Below are 13,191 nucleotides of genomic sequence, written 5' to 3' on the forward strand. Positions count from 1 at the left end.
TTGTAATCTGATGCAGTTGCGAAGGTGCAAAAAGTAAAACACAAATTCAGCCGTGAACGTCAGTAGGCCTTCTGCCCTAGGAATTAAGTTACCCGAAACTATTCTAGAACATTTCAGTAATTATTTACTGCTCTGATGCAGATTTTTCTGATCATAAAATAGGTCATTATGATAGCAATTGACGAGAGGAATTCATAATTAATTGCACAATTACAGTATTTGAGGGTTCCTTTAGAGTGCCTCTTTCTCAAGCACAATTTGGCTCAAAAATGAATCAGCACATCGTCATCTCATAACTGGCTTAAGTTTCGAGTTTGGTGTTTTTCCATCCAGCCGTTTTAGCTCTAGACCAGGGGTAGGCAACGTCGGTCCTGGTGAGCCGCAGTGGCTACAGGTTTTCATTCAACCCAATTGCTTAATTAGAAACCAATCATTGCCAATCTCAGACCTTATTTAATTTTATGGCTTGTTAGTCTGTGCAATGTAAGGCTCTTATATCGTAGATTTTTTTCCTTTCCAAGGATATCATCCAAATGATATGAAGCCTAAAACAGATCATTTTCAGTCTGTCACATTTTTCTATTAAGTGTTTTATTAAATCAAACAGTGCATGATGAACACACACAGATGTAATTGGAAAAAAGCTAGCTGGAGAACTGCTGGCTGCTTTGTCTTTTACATCTTATTGCTAATAAGGAGCAATTAAAACACTGAATGCAGCAGTTTAAGATTGAAATAAGCAATTAAGGTTGGAGAACCTTAACAAGCAAGACCACTAAAATGAAGCATCAAAATGTCACTTAAGCAATATGTGCTTCATCAGCAATAATTGAGTTCTCGTTAAGGAACTGGGTTGGAACAAAAACCTGCACATACTGTGGCACTCCAGGACTGACGTTGCCTACCCCTGCTCTAGACTGTCCTCAAGAAACTGTGACACACAGACAAGCAGACAGACACAGACCATTCATCGGGATATCGATGTTTTCAGTATGAGGGGGACCCTAAAACGTTGAAAACAGGAGATCGAAATTTTTGACGAATCTAAAGCTTTCAGTCCTCCCCTATAGATGATAGGTTATGGTGGGGGAGGGCGCAAAGCAAAAAAGATAGCAACAGCAATATTAATTGGTATGTGAGACGTTTAAATGTATTGTACCCTTTCTATGGGGAATATGCAACGCTTGTATGCGAGAAATGAATGAAGAAAAGCACATTCGCATGTCAGCATTTAAGTTTGATGATTTGCTTCACCACATCGAACATTCATCAAACATTGAATCATGCAGATTGATTCTGTCTGAGCTGCAATGCGGCTTGTCGTCATGTGTTGATAGTAAACAATGATGCTGACGTCACCTACCAAAAGTAGAACACACACTCCACCCATATTTTTGCCGGTACTGTAACTCACCCATGCAGCGCATTCATTTCGGATGACCTGCTCAGAGGACACATCAAAACAATGTTGCGAATGCATGGTAGCCATGTTCTGAGTGTGAAGTATAAACCAGTCCTTAGCAAGGTTAAATCATTCTGTGGGGATCACTGGTTCAGCCTTGGCTTGGTATACCTGATATTTATCTGACAGGAGTTTCCCCATCTGTGTGAGTGGGTATACTTCTTCTTCTTCCTCTTTTTATGGGGTAACTCGAGGATCTGTCCTCAGACCTCACTTGTTTATTGTATACTAGCAAAATACTCGCGCTTCGCAGCGGAGAAGTAGTGTGTTAAAGAGGCGAAGTACTGCTTTTAAATTTTTATTAAGAAGAAAAGAAAACCTTTTTAAATTGAGGGAAAATATACCAATAACAATTTGTTAAGGATCTGTTTTTTTGTGAAGCTGACTTCACACAGCGTCTCCACTGTTTTATAAACGAACGCCATATAAGGTCTTCCTTTTTCGTTGCTTTGCCAACGGAAGCAGCCTTATTATTTAATCCACGGGTTGTCCACTGTTTTTTTGTTCGTTTATTACGATTGTTATAGTTCTGTTTGTATACCACGTTGTCAGTTCAGCACTCCGGTTGTAATATGACCAAGCTGTGCAAGCACACTCTTGAGAATGCAACGTATAGTTGTACAGGAGAAAAGCAATCTTGCCTGAAATCAATGGCAAACTTTTGTAGGTCTATGAACTTAATTTAAACTTTAGGTTTACACGGTGCTTTCTTTCCGAAGTACCTGCACTCATGAATATGTCTGTATGCATCAGTCGCTCAAATCCCCGCGATTCGCACCGGCGAAGTACTGCTTTTAAATTTTTATTAAGAAGAAAATAAAACGTTTTTAAATTGAGAGAAAATATACCAATAACAATTTGTTAAGGATCTGTTTTTTTGTGAAGCTGCCTTTACTCGAGTGATCACTTCGAGCTGACTTGCTGGCTAACCATAAGCGTTACCTGGTAGGTAACCACCCATACAATCAGATTGTGAATCAGACTACGAATGCCGTGAATGTAATTACCCCGATCTACATGCTGTCAAATAAACAAACCACACGCCGTGGCGCAATTTTAGGGGCTAGGCCTCTAGCGCTGACGTCCGAGGTTCGATTCCCGTAAGGGAGTGAAGTGAGTGGGTGGTAACCTACCAGGTAACGCTTATGGTTGGCCAGCAAGTCAGCTAACATCAGCCACGGTGCCTTCAGTTGTGAGAATCAGATTATAGAATGGTTGAAAATAGTTTGCTGTCAAATAATGCAAAGAGTACTCGACACGTGTTTCCCCCTTATTCTTGGCTCATCAGGCATGCACACTCACTGCACTCGCTTACGGTAATCGAACCTCGGACGTCAGCGCTAGAGGGGCTTCACAGCGGTGAAGTATTGCTTTTAAATTTTAATTAAGAAGAAAAGAAAACCTTTTTAAATTGAGGGAAAATATACCAATAACAATTTGTTAAGGATCTGTTTTTTTGTGAAACTTCCTTTACACAGCCTGTCCTCTGTTTTATAAACGAACACCATATAAGGCCATCCTTTCTCCTTCACAGTCAGTTCACGTGATTACGTGGGAGGCGTGATGACGAGATACGCAACCCCCGCAACCCCGCCTCCCACGGCCAGCGAGCTGCAGTCCATTACTGTATATGGACAAAAAGAGGTTCCAGTTATGACCGTTACGCTTTGAATTTCGAAATGAAACTTGCCTAACTTTTGTAAGTAAGCTGTAAGGAATGAGCCTGCCAAATTTCAGCCTTCTACCTACACGGGAAGTTGGAGAATTAGTGATGAGTGAGTGAGTGAGTGAGTCAGTCAGTCAGTCAGTCAGTGAGGGCTTTGCCTTTTATTAGTATAGATGCCTCGTCTAGCTCAAACTGTCAATTCTTTTAATGGTATCCTCTACTATTTTAATGCTGACAATAATCAGCTTTATAGTTCCTTTAAGTTGAAACAAACGCACAACTTGTCTTCTTTCGTTGACTGTCTGAAGGCGGTCACTAATTGGCTACTACCCAGCTATGTAAAGTTAAATGCTCAGAAATTTGAGGTTTTAATTCTTGCCCCGTCACCCTGATCTGCACCCAGCAGTTACTCAAAAACTTTCTACCAAATCTATTTCTTCTCATGCATCCCTTCATAATTCAAGTGTCATATTTGAACAATCTAGGAGTTTTGATGCTCCTGTCAGGTGTCCCAGTCACTCTTGCTTTTTTCATTTAAGAACCCTATCCATGTTGAGATCTGTTGCTAGCAATACTTATCCATGTTTTCATCGCATCACATCCAGATTATTGCAATTCCATTTTTTTCTTGTCTGAGTAAAGTCGGTTTGTCTCGTCTTCCATCTGTCACATAAATGGACTCACACCTCCCCACTGTTATTCTCCCTCCATTGGATCCCAGTAGAATTTATGATCCAGTTCAAAATTCTCCTACTCACCTAGAGAGCTCCTCATGGTCAGGCACCCCAATATATCACGACCCTCCTTCAGCACTACACCACTACACAGTGTGATGGACAGCCGGCATTTCAGTTCGGCCGGGACGTCCCTCAACAAAAGAAGACAGCCTTTTTAGGGCACTGCATCCCCGAGGACACTAGATGGCAGCTCCCCTGGATGGAAATGGTTCCTCGGATTACTGCAGGGCAGCATGGAACATGGAGTCAGTCTCTTCAGCCTTGTTGGGTGCCGTGGGTGTCGCCAGGGGGAACTCACCAAGAACCCGGGGACTTTTACGATTACGCCACCCCAGAAGTACTTTGGGGTCATGAGGACGGAAGTCTGCAGTACTTCCGGGACAATTGATAAAGGAAGATGTGGTGTTGACCTGGACAAGAAATACTTCCGGGTCATAGACTTTAAAAGGACTTTGGGAAACCCCACCAGACTGAGCTGGAGTTGGGAGGGTGTGTAACGGAGATGCTGGGAGTGGAGGATTGTGTTTATTGATTATTGATTGGAGAATTGTGGAGAGTGCGGTGCTTTGTGCACTTTATTTAAGAATATTAAAGAGATTATTCTTGGTGATTTTAATCGTGTGTCCTGGACGTCTGTCTGGTGGGTTCAATGGGGCGCTATAGAGCGCTTTATTCCACAACAGTGAGATCACTTTCAGTTCCTCCAATCAGACTGGAGACCGTCCATTGCTCCAAAGTTATGGAAACGTCTTCCAGTGACATTGAGATCACAAGAATCTACTGAATTGTTCAAGTGTCAGCTTAGGACGCATCTGGTCAGACTGGCACTGGGTACCTTTTTTGGGAAACTTTATGTTGTTTTGATTATTTCATTTTATTCTGTGTTTTACTGTTCAGCACTTTGCGACTTTTGTCTGTGATAGATGCTCTATAAACACATTTTTACTCACTTTTTACTTTGAGAGCAAGGAATACAAGAACATTTAAAGTGTAAAATTACAGAATTACAAATGAAATAACTTGAATACATTAAAAATAAAAATTTACATCTAATGAGAAATACCAAAACAGCCAAGCAATACAAGCAAGGGAATGTGGTTCGATATGTGAATCAAAATGTACCCGTTTTACTCAACACTAGCATTCAGAACCTAAGAACTCTGCTTTTGCTTGTCTGGTTTTCTCGTTATTGGTTTGGCTCTGGCATTTTGGCATTCCTGATTCAGGTTAGAGCCTTCTGCTAAACTAACCACTCTTACGAGAATCCCTTGTCACACACGTGTGCATGGGAGGCAGCTAAAGGGCCCAAAAGAAGGTAATGCCACGCCAAACTAGGGGGGTGGCAGAGTCCACTAATCCTTTCTCTTTTTCCATGCAGACCAAACACGAGAAATTCCACCGGGACTCAATGACGTCACTTCCGGTTCCGGGCCCGAGAACGTCATTTCAGGTACAGGGCCCAGTGACCTCACTTCTGGGTCCTGCCCAGATGATGTAATTTCCCTTGTCTGACTTTAAAAAAACTGACATATTCAGTTCTGTTATGGACTCGGTCACACACGTGTGACTAGGAAGGAGCTGAGTGGACCAAGTGGAGGTAATTACCCGCCAGGCCAGGAGGTGGCGGGGTGCACTAAACCCACCTCTGTTATCTCTACAGGCCAAATATGGGAAAACCTGCCTGATTTAACGTCATTTCCAGTGCCCAGACTGATGTCACTTCCGGTTCTGGTGCCCAGACTGACGTCACTTCTGGTTCATAGCTTATAAAGTCTTGGATCTCAAACCAAACAGATCATTCCTGTTTTCTATACCCTTTCGCAAACCAGGGACAATATACGGGTGGCTGCCCCAAACTTTTTTTCGTGTGTTGAGACTTCTTCTTTTACAACTCTTTTTCAGCAAAACCTCAAATATACGGGGTGGCTGCCCTAAACGTTTTTGTGGTGTCAGGGTGTTTCATTTCACACCTCTGTATACTTGTTCTTATCTATAACTACCACTATTAATAATTTTGCCTGCCTAATAAATTGCTGGTTAATTGTATCTATAGTTTAATTGTGAACATAACTTACTGAGTGCAATTGAAAGATTGTTAAGAATGTAATTAATAGGAAAGATTGCATTAATCCCTTGGTGGATGAAGACTTACATTCTTAATAGAAAAGCAATGGAAAAAATGTGGGCGGCTACAATTAATAGCTTTTTTAACTGAATTCAAATTCAAATCAACTTGGTTGTCATGGCAATACATTTTGTATGTTGGCAAAGATGTGAATATTACCCAGTAAACTAAACGATAATGATCATAATTTAATGATGTTGGCTCTAAAAATGTCATGAATATATTATATGTTGTTTTGGCCCTCAGTTAGGTGGTTATTGTGCTCAGTATGTGAATGGATATCCTTGACATCACCCTTGTTGACCAAAGATGTGATATACAGTATCTATAATTGAGTCACGTTAACTCGTGAATGGTTTGCTAAAAGCGCTATAGTGGATTGTCGCTGGAATGGCTTATGCAAAACTCCCCCCACCGCAGATGACATTCCACCCCAGATGACATTTTCCAAGGGGGACCAGCATGATGATCATTCAATGCTCCGTGGAGAACGCGGGTCACAAAGACATGGAAAAGGCAAAATTGGGTCAGGAGAGAAAAACGTTTAAGAACCCACTGTAGTCTTTCCTTGGCTCTACATGTCATCCTAAATTGCCTGACGACACAAATTATCAGGTAGTTACACGATAGACGCTTCTAGTTCAGTGAATCCATTATTTCTGAGCGCACTAAGCCCTAATGTCACTGCCGATGGATGTATGCTCTGCTTAGACTCTGTTACTGTCTCTCGTTCTTGTCATTTTTAATCCCTTCTAAAGTCTGACCTCCTTCCTGCTTCTTGAAAACGTAGCCTTTGTTTTTTGACCATATTGATGTTACTAATCCTGGTTCTACATTTCAAAAGCTGAATGAATCACAAAGACGAGTTTATTCTTCAATGTCAACCTCCGTTACTTTCACCCCTTCAAGCCACTTAGTGTCTTTCTGTAAGATGACCTCTCGTTGAAGAAGAGTTGATAAGGATGGAGGCGGTGGAGACAGGCAGCTCCTCGGGTGCTGACAGAGCACAGAGGAACCTTTGGTTTGGGTCTGGGATCAGAACTGTTATGTGGCATGTGACCACAAGAAGATTGTAGTATGGCTGCTCATCTCTCTCTATATACTGTATATACAGTTAGGTCCATAAATATTCGGACAGAGACAACTTTTTTCTAATTTTGGTTCTGTACATTACCACAATGAATTTTAAATGAAACAACTCAGATGCAGTTGAAGTGCAGACTTTCAGCTTTAATTCAGTGGGGTGAACAAAATGATTGCATAAAAATGTGAGGCAACTAAAGCATTTTTTAACACAATCCCTTCATTTCAGGGGCTCAAAAGTAATTGGACAATTGACTCTTTGTCTATTTCATGGGCAGGTGTGTTCAAGTCCGTCGTTGTGTCATTATCAATCAAGCAGATAAAAGGCCTGGAGTTGATCTGAGGTGTGGTGCTTGTATGTGGAAGATTTTGCTGTGAACAGACAACATGCGGTCAAAGGAGCTCTTCATGCAGGTGAAAGAAGCCATCCTTAAGCTGCGAAAACAGAAAAAACCCATCTGAGAAATTGCTACAATATTACGAGTGGCAAAATCTACAGTTTGGTACATCCTGAGAAAGAAAGCAAGCACTGGTGAACTCGGCAACGCAAAAAGACCTGGACGTCCACGGAAGACAACAGTGGTGGATGATCGCAGAATCATTTCCATGGTGAAGAGAAACCCCTTCACAACAGCCAACCAAGTGAACAACACTCTCCAGGGGGTCGGCGTATCGATATCCAAGTCTACCATAAAGAGAAGACTGCATGAAAGTAAATACAGAGGGTGCACTGCAAGGTGCAAGCCACTCATAAGCCTCAAGAATAGAAAGGCTAGATTGGACTTTGCTAAAGAACATCTAAAAAAAGCCAGCACAGTTCTGGAAAAACATTCTTTGGACAGATGAAACCAAGATCAACCTCTACCAGAATGATGACAAGAAAAAAGTATGGAGAAGGTGTGGAACAGCTCATTATCCAAAGCATAGCACATCATCTGTAAAACACGGTGGAGGGAGTGTGATGGCTTGGGTGTGCATGGCTGCCAGTGGCACTGGGACACTAGTGTTTATTGATGATGTGACACAGGACAGAAGCAGCCAAATGAATTCTGAGGTGTTCAGAGACATACTGTCTGCTCAAATCCAGCTAAATGCAGTCAAACTGATTGGGCGGCGTTTCATGATGCAGATGGACAATGACCCAAAACATACAGCCAAAGCAACCCAGGAGTTTATTAAAGCAAAGAAGTGGAAAATTCTTGAATGGCCAAGTCAGTCACCTGATCTTAACCCAATTGAGCAGGCATTTCACTTGTTGAAGACTAAACTTCAGACAGAAAGGCCCACAAAACAAACAGCAACTGAAAGCCGCTGCAGTAAAGGCCTGGCAGAGCATTAAAAAGGAGGAAACCCAACATCTGGTGATGTCCAGGAGTTCAAGACTTCAGGCTGTCATTGCCAGCAAAGGGTTTTCAACCAAGTATTAGAAATTAACATTTGATTTCCAGTTATTTAATTTGTCCAATTACTTTTGAGCCCCTGAAATGAAGGGATTGTGTTAAAAAAATGCTTTACTTGCCTCACATTTTTATGCAATCGTTTTGTTCACCCCACTGAATTAAAGCTGAAAGTCTGCACTTCAACTGCATCTGAGTTGTTTCATTTAAAATTTATTGTGGTAATGTACAGAACCAAAATTAGAAAAAAGTTGTCTCTGTCCAAATATTTATGGACCTAACTGTAAAATCCAATGTCTGTCTGTGTGTATGTCTCTCTCCTTTACACAAGAGAACCACTTAACGGATTTAGATCAGGTTTTTTTCTTTAATTAGCTTGAACATTTCGGTTGATTTTGTGACTTCTCTCATCACACTTCATATTTCGCTTGCAGGAGTGATTTATTTGCGCTAATCGAAGGCTGCGGGCCGAGGGGAGGGGGAAGTGTGACGTCAAAAGTGGTGAGCCACGCGGAGGCCTCCTCACTCATGCGCCAGCCTCGGGGCTTACCTTGCCTCTGCTTAGCTAGCAAACGAGAGAACTACTTAACAGATTTAGATCGTTTTTTTGTCTATAATTTGCTTGAACATTCCAGTTAATTTTGCAATTTCTCTCATTGCGTTAAGTATCATAGTTCACTTGCGGTACCGATTATTTGCGTGAATCCAAGGGTAGGGGGGGTGGGACTATCCTTACTCACGCATCTGTCTCAGGGTGTACCTTACCTCCGCTTAGCTAGCAAACAAGAAAACTACTTAACGGATTTAGATCGGATTTTTTTCTATAATTTGCTTGAACATTACGGTTGATTTTGCGACTTCTTTTATCGTGCTAAGCATCATAGTTTGCTTACAGAAGCAAATTCAAGACAGAGGGGAAGGGGAAGCGTGACATCAGGAGTGGGGAACTGGACAGGGCCCTCCTCACTCACGCGCCAGCTTTCGTTCGAATCGTTCTACCTCTGGCCATGTTTTGGAGCATACCTTGCCTCCGCTTAGCAAGTGATACCTGAATGTTTATTGATTTTTAAAGTTTGTCCTGTTTCACTACAGTCGTTGTATACAATGGAAGATAATGTAGCTAAAATTCTGGCAGAAAGTAAGACCAAACAGATTTAGTAAGGGATGGAGTGTTCTGAATCTGGAAGACTGACATTGTATAAGTCAAAATGGCTCACCTAATAACTGTTAGGAACATTCAGGTAGTTTGTGGGGTTCAAAGTGTTATAATTCACAGCACCCAAGACCCTGCTTAGGATAAGTGAGTTTCAGATTGGATGGATGAATAGTTCACAGCTTAAAAAAAAAAGAAAAACAAGAGATGGAACTAAAGCAAAGCAAAAGAATTGCAGTCAAAGTAATTGCTAAGGTCAGAACTTAATCAATTGTGTAAACCATGCAACAAAAAAGAAAATTCTAAGTCCTGACTGTAACTTGATTTTCTTGTTAACTAAATCCAGAGAAATCTTTCTTTCTTTAGCATTGATCCAACACTCAGACAGCCAGGACATGTGCACTGCCATCTCAAATAGATGGATGTGATGACACTCTGAATGATGACAGCAACCAATCACTTCGGTAGCACAGAGTATTGTCACATTACACAACATGGCAAGGCCATCAGAAAACTTCACAAAATGACTACATCCATGGAAAAACAATAACCTAAGATGGTGCCTCGGTGACATAACTAAAGAAAATACAAACATCTTCAAAAACGCGTAAGTTCAAAAATAGAATTAAACGATTAAGCATGAGTAAAAAAAAAATCACAATAATCAGAGCACATTCTGTTTATTAAGGACAAGTACAGGTAAACAAGTATATTGTTTTATATTATTTAGTTTACTGCTCTTACAACACTACAGTACTGTGCACACATACCGCATATACAGGTGCTGGTCATAAAATTAGAATATCATGACAAAGTTGATTTATTTTAGTAATTCCATTCAAAAAGTGAAACTTGTATATTAGATTCATTCATTACACACAGACTGATGTATTTCAAATGTTTATTTCTTTTAATGTTGATGATTATAACTGACAACTAATGAAAGTCCCAAATTCAGTATCTCGGAAAATTAGAATATTGTGAAAAGGTTCAATATTGAAGACACCTGGTGCCACACTCTAATCAGCTAATTAACTTAAAAGCCTTTAAATGGTCTCTCAGTCGAGTTCTGTAGGCTACACAATCATGGGGAAGACTGCTGACTTGACAGTTGTCCAAAAGACGACCATTGACACCTTGCACAAGGAGGACAAGACACAAAAGGTCATTGCTAAAGAGGCTGGCTGTTCGCAGAGCTCTGTGTCCAAGCACATTAATAGAGAGGCGAAGGGAAGGACAAGATGTGGTAGAAAAAAGTGTACAAGCAATAGGGATAAGCGCACCCTGGAGAGGATTGTGAAACAAAACCCATTCAAAAATGTGGGGGAGATTCACAAAGAGTGGACTGCAGCTGGAGTCAGTGCTTCAAGAACCATCACACACAGACGTATGCAAGACATGGGTTTCAGCAGTCGCATTCCTTGTGTCAAGCCACTCTTGAACAAGAGACAGCGTCAGAAGCGTCTCGCCTTTGGACTGCTGTTGAGTGGTCCAAAGTTATGTTCTCTGATGAAAGTAAATTTTGCATTTCCTTTGGAAATCAAGGTCCCAGAGTCTGGAGGAAGAGAGGAGAGGCACAGAATCCACATTGCGTGAGGTCCAGTGTAAAGTTTCCACAGTCAGTGATTGTTTGGGGTGCCATGTCATCTGCTGGTGTTGGTCCATTGTGTTTTCTGAGGTCCAAGGTCAACGCAGCCGTCTACAAGGAAGTTTAAGAGCACTTCATGCTTCTTGCTGCTGGAGAACTTTATGGAGATGCAGATTTCATTTTCCAACAGGACCTGGCACCTGCACACAGTGCCAAAGCTACCAGTACCTGGTTTAAGGACCATGGTATCCGTGTTCTTGATTGGCCAGCAAACTCGCCTGACCTTAACCCCATAGAAAATCTATGGGGTATTGTGAAGAGGAAGATGCAATATGACAGACCCAACAATTCAGAAGAGCTGAAGGCCACTATCAGAGCAACATGGGCTCTCATAACACCTGAGCAGTGCCACAGACTGATCGACTCCATGCCACTCCGCATTGCTGCAGTAATCCAGGCCAAAGGAGCCCCCACTAAATATTGAGTGCTGTACATGCTCATACTTTTCATTTTCATACCTTTCAGTTGGCCAACATTTCTAAAAATCCTTTTTTTGAATTGGTCTTAATTGATATTCTAATTTTCCGAGATACTGAATTTGGGACTTTCATTAGTTGTTAGTTATAATCATCAACATTAAAAGAAATAAACATTTGAAACACATCAGTCTGTGTGTAATGAATGAATCTAATATACAAGTTTCACTTTTTGAATGGAATTACTGAAATAAATCAATTTTGTCATGATATTCTAATTTTATGACCAGCACCTGTATTTCATGTACATCGTAAGTGCCAAGCAGGATTAACTGGCCTCATGGCCGGGATGAATATGGGACCCTTACCTGGATGTTAGGACACGATAAGGGAGCAGTGGTGGAAAGCTCTTAATTGTGTATATTCGTATCTACAAAACACTAGTTGGCAGCATCCCAGGACCGCTGTAAGCAAGTGGAACTCTGCAGGGCATGCTGGGACTTGTAGTTCAGAAAGATAGCCCCGCAGGTTCCCATGGGTACTGCCAGGAGGTGCTGCAGGGATTCACGATCCCTACTCTTTAGGACTTCCGCCTGACCCAGAAGTGGCCCTGGCACAGGAAGTCCTCCCAATTCCGACATAAAAGGAAGACATAACGGCCTCCTCTGGGCAGTCAGAGTCAGAAGGAAGGAAGGAAGGAAGAAAGAAAGAAAGAAAGAAAGAAAGAAAGAAAGAAAGAAAGAAAGAAAGAAAGAAAGAAAGAAAGAAAGAAAGAAAGAAAGAAAGAAGAGTATTGTTTCTACCTGGAAGAAATCTTTTGTGAGTTATTCTTACAATAAAGCCTCTATTTTAAAGCCGTGACCGTCCATGTGTCAGTTGTATCCAGGGTTTGGAATTCAATAGCGCCCCCTATCTGGCACAACATTTATAACAAAACAGAACAATAAACACACAGCCTTTATGTATTTTATCTGTTGAAGGTACTGGGCACTTTAAGAAAAGCAAATGTTTATCCAGCCAACAACTGCTTCAAAACATTGAACCCAGCATCTGAGAATCGTGCAACACAATCAAAAGGGGACACATTTCAGAGATGGCTGGGGAATAAGGCGAAAAAGCGAATTAATACTTCAGAAATGTCAGGAAATCAATTGAACAAAAAAGAGACAAGCAGGAAGATAACAAAGAAAGAGATCATTTGTGAGTGTGTGCGTTATATCACAAATTATGTTATTTGCTAGGCTTTTCTTTTAGTATTAAATTTAGTAAAGACTCTGTGAAGCACCTTGAGTGTGGGAAAGGCACGATATAAATATAACATCATTATTATTATTATTACCGTATATACTCATGTATAAGTCAGGTCTTAAAACCCGAAAAATCGATCATAAAATCAGACCCTGACTTATACGCCCGTTCAAAAATGAGACACTTAAATTTTATTTTTATTTTACATTTTCTTGCCTCCTCTAATCTCCCACCAGTTTCTCAGACACATCGAACT

The 13,191-nt window shown here is 41.1% G+C and overlaps 1 protein-coding gene across 1 annotated transcript in view; it reads right to left on the reverse strand.

Moving 5' to 3' along the window:
- ntsr1 (neurotensin receptor 1 (high affinity)) overlaps nucleotides 1-13,191 on the reverse strand; it is a 331,861-nt gene that overhangs the window by 271,180 nt on the left and 47,490 nt on the right. The window lies entirely within an intron of this gene.

This window comes from Erpetoichthys calabaricus, chromosome 10 (genome assembly GCF_900747795.2).
Source record: "Erpetoichthys calabaricus chromosome 10, fErpCal1.3, whole genome shotgun sequence".
Taxonomy (NCBI): Eukaryota; Metazoa; Chordata; class Cladistia; order Polypteriformes; family Polypteridae; genus Erpetoichthys; species Erpetoichthys calabaricus.